Source organism: Heterodontus francisci, unplaced genomic scaffold (genome assembly GCF_036365525.1).
Source record: "Heterodontus francisci isolate sHetFra1 unplaced genomic scaffold, sHetFra1.hap1 HAP1_SCAFFOLD_813, whole genome shotgun sequence".
NCBI classification, from domain to species: domain Eukaryota; kingdom Metazoa; phylum Chordata; class Chondrichthyes; order Heterodontiformes; family Heterodontidae; genus Heterodontus; species Heterodontus francisci.
Genome location: NW_027141019.1, coordinates 19,824 through 27,500, shown reverse-complemented (window position 1 = coordinate 27,500; position 7,677 = coordinate 19,824).

Here is a 7,677-nt window from a genome sequence, read left to right as displayed (position 1 = left end):
CTGCACCTCACCACTCTCTCAAATCCTGCCCACAACCTTCTTTTATTTCATCATGTATTTTCTAACTGTACAGGTCATGCATTTACAATATATAAATATATATTTAAAAATAAACGGGTCTCCACAGATTTCCTGTCAGAAACACTTCGACAAACTCACAGGAGTATCGAAAATGTAGGGGTGAAGTCAAAACGGAAATTAGAAAAGCAAAGAGCGGACATGAGAAAACATTAAGAGCAAGAGGATAACTAAGGAAAGGGTAGGGTTTATCGGAGATGTTCAAGGGAATTTATGAATGGATGCAGAAGATGTGGGCAGGGTTCTTAATGAGTTTTTTTGTCTCTGTCTTCACAAAGGAGAGGATTGATGTAGACATTGTAGTTAAAGAGGAGGAGTGTGAAATATTAGATACGATAAGCATAATTACAGACCAAGTACTAGACATCCTTGAAAGTGGATAAATCGCCAGGGCCAGATGGATTGCATCCCAGGTTGTTAAAGGAACTCAGGGAGGAAATAGTGGATGTGCTGAGGATCATCTTCAAATCCTCACTAGGTCCAGGAGAGATACCAGACGATTGGAGGTCTGCGAAGGTTGTACCATTGTTTAAAAAGGGTGCGAGGGATAAGCCAAATAATCATAGGCCGGTCAGTCTGACCTCGGTGGTGGGTAAATTGTTAGAATCTATTCTGAGGGACAGGATAAACTGTCACTTAGAAAGGCAAGGATTAATAAGGGATAGTCAGCATGGATTTGTTAAGGGAAGGTCATGTCTTACTAACTTAATTGAGTTTTTTGAGGAAGTAACAAGGAGGATTGATGAGGGTAGTGCAGTGGATTTGGTCTACATGGATTTTAGTAAGGCATTTGACAAGGTCCCACATGTCAGACTGGTCAGTAAAATGAAAGCCCATGGGATACAGGGGAATGTGGCAGGTTGAATCCAGAATTGGCTCGGGGCCAGGAAACAAAGGGTAGTAGTTGACAGATGTTTTTGTGAATGGAAAGTGGTTTCCAGTGGCGTTCCACAGGGCTCAGTGTTGGGTCCCTTGCTGTTTGTGGTATATATTAATGATTTGGACTTAAATGTGGGAGGCATGATTGGGAAATTTGCAGATGACATAAGAATTGGCCGTGTAGTTGATAGTGAAGAGGGTAGTCGTAGACTCCAGAATGATATCAATGGTTTGGTTGAGTGGGTAGAAAAGTGGCAAATGGAATTCAATCCGGAGAAGTGTGAGGTAATGCATTTGGGGAGGGAAAATAAAGCGAGGGAATACACAATAAACGGGAGGATGTTGAGAGGGGTAGAAGAAGTGAGAGACCTTGGAGTGCATGTCCACAGGTCCCTGAAGGTGGCAGGACAGGTAGATAAAGTGGTGAAGAAGGCATATGGAATGCTTTCCTTTATTGGCCAAGGTATAGAATACAAAAGCAGGAATGCGATGCTGGAACTGTATAAAACACTGGTTAGGCCACAGCTGGAGTATTGTGGACAGTTCTGGTCACCACATTACAGAAAGGACATAATTGCTCTGCAGAGAGTACAGAGGAGATTTACAAGAATGTTACCAGGTCTTGAAAGTTGCAGCTATGAGGAAAGATTGGAAAGGCTAGGGTTGTTTTCCTTCGAACACAGGAGGCTGAGGGGTGATTAATTGAGGTGTATAAAATGATGAGGGGCCTCGATAGAGTAGACAGGAAGGACCTGTTTCCCCTAGCGGAGAGATCAATTACCAGGGGGCACAGGTTTAAGGTGATTGGTAGAAGGATTAGAGGGGACATGAGGAAAAACCTTCTCACCCAGAGGGTGGTGGGTGTCTGGATTCACTGCCTGGGTCGGTGGTGGAGGCAGAAACCCTGAATGCTTTTAAAAGGTACCTGGACATGCACCTGAAGTACTGTAACCAGCAAGGCGACGGACCAGGTGCGGGAAGGTGAGAATACAATGGGCGGCTAGTTTTTTCAGCTGGTGCAGACACGATGGGCTGAATGGCCTCCTTCTGTACTGTAGCTTTTCTCTGGTTCTACAGCTTGATGGGAGAGCAAGAGGGGGAAGGCAGTGAGAAGGGGGGAGAGAGGGAAAGACAGGGGAGGAGGAGAGAGAGAGGGGAGAGAGAAAGACGGGGGGGGGAGAGAGAGAGGGGAGACAGAGAAGGAAAGATGGTTGATAGGAGAGAGAGAGAAAGACAGCGGGGGAGAGAGGAGGAAAGGCAGGAGGGAGAGAGGGAAAGACAGGAGGAGGGGGGGAGAGAGAAAGATGGAGAGGAAGACCGGGAGATAGAGAAAGGGAGGGAAAGATGGGGAGCGAGGGACAAACGGGGGGGGACGAGAGGGAAAGACAGAGACAGAGAGAGAGAAAGATGGGGAGAGAGGGAAAAAACAGGGAGGGAGGGACAAAAGGGGGAGAGAGGGAAGGACAGAGAGAGAGGGAACGATGGAGAGAGAAAGGGAAAGATGGAGAGAGAGAGGGAGGAAAAGAGGGGGTGAGAGACAGGAAAAGATGGGTACAGGGAGGGAAAGATGGGGAAAGAGAGGAAAAAATGGTGAGATAGAGAGAAGAAATGATGAAGAGCGAGAGAAAGGGGGAAGACAGAGCGAGAGAGGGAAAAGAGGGGGAGAGATAAATGGGGAAGATGGAGAGAGAAAGGGGGAAGATGGATGGAGAGAGGGAAAAGAGGGGGAGAGAGAACTGGGGAGGACGGAGAGAGGGAAAAGAGGGGGAGAGATAAATGGGGAAGATGGAGGGAGAGAGGGAAAAGAGGGGAAGAGAGAAATGGGGAGGACGGAGAGAGAAAGGGGGAAGGCGGAGAGAGAGAGGGAAAAGAGGGGGAGAGAGAAATGGGGACGATGGAGAGAGAAATGGGGAAGATGGATGGAGAGAGGGAAAAGAGGGGGAGAGAGAACTGGGGAGGACTGAGAGAGGGAAAAGAAGGGGAGAGATAAATGGGGAAGATGGAGGGAGAGAGGGAAAAGAGGGGAAGAGAGAAATGGGGAGGACGGAGAGAGGGGAAAAGAGGGGGAGAGATAAATGGGGAAGATGGAGGGAGAGAGGGAAAAGAGGGGAAGAGAGAAATGGGGAGGACGGAGAGAGGGAAAAGAGGGGGAGAGATGGAGAGAGGGAAAAGAGGGGGAGAGATGGAGAGAGGGGAAAGGGGGAGAGACGGTATAATGAGACTGCTTCCATTTCTTTTGTAAAAATATGTTTTACAAACTTTTACTTTAAGTACCGACACTGATTCATCAGGAATCATGGAGATGCTGAACTTTGTGGTTTTTTTAAAGAAAGAAAGTTGCTGCATTTGTCTTGTAAACAAGTCTGACTGCAAGGCTGGATAATCACGCAGCAGGGGTTGTTTTTGACTTGGGGAGATGTTGACGAAGAAGTAACAGGTCAAACTTTATAGATGTCAGGAGACATGACTTCTGGAAGGTTTTAGCTGAGGTTTGAACTGTTACAACAGACAGTTGCTTCTTGTCTGCCAGAAGAAAAACAGCTCAACTCACTCTCTTTCTCGAAAACAAATCCTATATCCAGTGTTTTCATTTCCTATCTCCTCCTATATTTGAAAAAAATCACCGGTGCGTCCTGGAGCCAACGTTCATTGATCCCTCAAAATCACTGAACGGATTAGCTGATGATTTATCTTATTGATGTTTGTCAGATAGAAATTCCTTCGTGGAATCATTCGACAACTGATTTTCTGACTGGCAAAAGCATTGATGTACAACAGGAGTACAAGAGGATTGATGTACAACAGGAGTACAAGAGGATTGATGTACAACAGGAGTACAAGAGGATTGATGTACAACAGGAGTACAAGAGGATTGATGTACCACAGGAGTACAAGAGGATTGATGTACAACAGGAGTACAAGAGGATTGATGTACAACAGGAGTACAAGAGGATTGATGTACAACAGGAGTACAAGAGGATTGATGTACAACAGGAGTACAAGAGGATTGATGTACCACAGGAGTACAAGAGGATTGATGTACCACAGGAGTACAAGAGGATTGATGTACAACAGGAGTACAAGAGGATTGATGTACCACAGGAGTACAAGAGGATTGATGTACCACAGGAGTACAAGAGGATTGATGTACAACAGGAGTACAAGAGGATTGATGTACCACAGGAGTACAAGAGGATTGATGTACCACAGGAGTACAAGAGGATTGATGTACAACAGGAGTACAAGAGGATTGATGTACAACAGGAGTACAAGAGGATTGATGTACAACAGGAGTACAAGAGGATTGATGTACAACAGGAGTACAAGAGGATTGATGTACAACAGGAGTACAAGAGGATTGATGTACAACAGGAGTACAAGAGGATTGATGTACAACAGGAGTACAAGAGGATTGATGTACCACAGGAGTACAAGAGGATTGATGTACCACAGGAGTACAAGAGGATTGATGTACCACAGGAGTACAACAGGATTGATGTACAACAGGAGTACAAGAGGATTGATGTACAACAGGAGTACAAGAGGATTGATGTACAACAGGAGTACAAGAGGATTGATGTACAACAGGAGTACAAGAGGATTGATGTACAACAGGAGTACAAGAGGATTGATGTACCACAGGAGTACAAGAGGATTGATGTACCACAGGAGTACAAGAGGATTGATGTACCACAGGAGTACAAGAGGATTGATGGACCACAGGAGTACAAGAGGATTGATGTACAACAGGAGTACAAGAGGATTGATGTACCACAGGAGTACAAGAGGATTGATGTACAACAGGAGTACAAGAGGATTGATGTACAACAGGAGTACAAGAGGATTGATGTACAACAGGAGTACAAGAGGATTGATGTACCACAGGAGTACAACAGGATTGATGTACCACAGGAGTACAAGAGGATTGATGTACAACAGGAGTACAAGAGGATTGATGTACCACAGGAGTACAAGAGGATTGATGTACCACAGGAGTACAAGAGGATTGATGTACAACAGGAGTACAAGAGGATTGATGTACAACAGGAGTACAAGAGGATTGATGTACAACAGGAGTACAAGAGGATTGATGTACAACAGGAGTACAAGAGGATTGATGTACAACAGGAGTACAAGAGGATTGATGTACAACAGGAGTACAAGAGGATTGATGTACAACAGGAGTACAAGAGGATTGATGTACCACAGGAGTACAAGAGGATTGATGTACCACAGGAGTACAAGAGGATTGATGTACCACAGGAGTACAACAGGATTGATGTACAACAGGAGTACAAGAGGATTGATGTACAACAGGAGTACAAGAGGATTGATGTACAACAGGAGTACAAGAGGATTGATGTACAACAGGAGTACAAGAGGATTGATGTACAACAGGAGTACAAGAGGATTGATGTACAACAGGAGTACAAGAGGATTGATGTACAACAGGAGTACAAGAGGATTGATGTACCACAGGAGTACAAGAGGATTGATGTACCACAGGAGTACAAGAGGATTGATGTACCACAGGAGTACAAGAGGATTGATGTACCACAGGAGTACAAGAGGATTGATGGACCACAGGAGTACAAGAGGATTGATGTACAACAGGAGTACAAGAGGATTGATGTACCACAGGAGTACAAGAGGATTGATGTACCACAGGAGTACAAGAGGATTGATGGACCACAGGAGTACAAGAGGATTGATGTACAACAGGAGTACAAGAGGATTGATGTACCACAGGAGTACAAGAGGATTGATGTACAACAGGAGTACAAGAGGATTGATGTACAACAGGAGTACAAGAGGATTGATGTACAACAGGAGTACAAGAGGATTGATGTACCACAGGAGTACAACAGGATTGATGTACAACAGGAGTGCAAGAGGATTGATGTACCACAGGAGTACAAGAGGATTGATGTACAACAGGAGTACAAGAGGATTGATGTACCACAGGAGTACAACAGGATTGATGTACCACAGGAGTACAAGAGGATTGATGTACAACAGGAGTACAAGAGGATTGATGTACCACAGGAGTACAAGAGGATTGATGTACAACAGGAGTACAAGAGGATTGATGTACAACAGGGGTACAAGAGGATTGATGTACCACAGGAGTACAAGAGGATTGATGTACCACAGGAGTACAAGAGGATTGATGTACAACAGGAGTACAAGAGGATTGATGTACCACAGGAGTACAAGAGGATTGATGTACAACAGGAGTACAACAGGATTGATGTACAACAGGAGTACAAGAGGATTGATGTACAACAGGAGTACAAGAGGATTGATGTACCACAGGAGTACAAGAGGATTGATGTACAACAGGAGTACAAGAGGATTGATGTACAACAGGAGTACAAGAGGATTGATGTACCACAGGAGTACAAGAGGATTGATGTACCACAGGAGTACAAGAGGATTGATGTACAACAGGAGTACAAGAGGATTGATGTACAACAGGAGTACAAGAGGATTGATGTACAACAGGGGTACAAGAGGATTGATGTACAACAGGGGTACAAGAGGATTGATGTACAACAGGAGTACAAGAGGATTGATGTACAACAGGAGTACAAGAGGATTGATGTACAACAGGAGTACAAGAGGATTGATGTACAACAGGAGTACAAGAGGATTGATGTACCACAGGAGTACAAGAGGATTGATGTACAACAGGAGTACAAGAGGATTGATGTACAACAGGAGTACAAGAGGATTGATGTACCACAGGAGTACAAGAGGATTGATGTACCACAGGAGTACAAGAGGATTGATGTACCACAGGAGTACAAGAGGATTGATGTACAACAGGAGTACAAGAGGATTGATGTACAACAGGAGTACAAGAGGATTGATGTACCACAGGAGTACAAGAGGATTGATGTACCACAGGAGTACAAGAGGATTGATGTACAACAGGAGTACAAGAGGATTGATGTACAACAGGAGTACAAGTGGATTGATGTACAACAGGAGTACAAGAGGATTGATGTACCACAGGAGTACAAGAGGATTGATGTACAACAGGAGTACAAGAGGATTGATGTACAACAGGAGTACAAGAGGATTGATGTACCACAGGAGTACAAGAGGATTGATGTACCACAGGAGTACAAGAGGATTGATGTACAACAGGAGTACAAGAGGATTGATGTACAACAGGAGTACAAGAGGATTGATGTACCACAGGAGTACAAGAGGATTGATGTACAACAGGAGTACAAGAGGATTGATGTACAACAGGAGTACAAGAGGATTGATGTACAACAGGAGTACAAGAGGATTGATGTACAACAGGAGTACAAGAGGATTGATGTACAACAGGAGTACAAGAGGATTGATGTACCACAGGAGTACAAGAGGATTGATGTACCACAGGAGTACAAGAGGATTGATGTACAACAGGAGTACAAGAGGATTGATGTACAACAGGAGTACAAGAGGATTGATGTACCACAGGAGTACAAGAGGATTGATGTACAACAGGAGTACAAGAGGATTGATGTACAACAGGAGTACAAGAGGATTGATGTACCACAGGAGTACAAGAGGATTGATGTACAACAGGAGTACAAGAGGATTGATGTACAACAGGAGTACAAGAGGATTGATGTACAACAGGAGTACAAGAGGATTGATGTACCACAGGAGTACAAGAGGATTGATGTACAACAGGAGTACAAGAGGATTGATGTACAACAG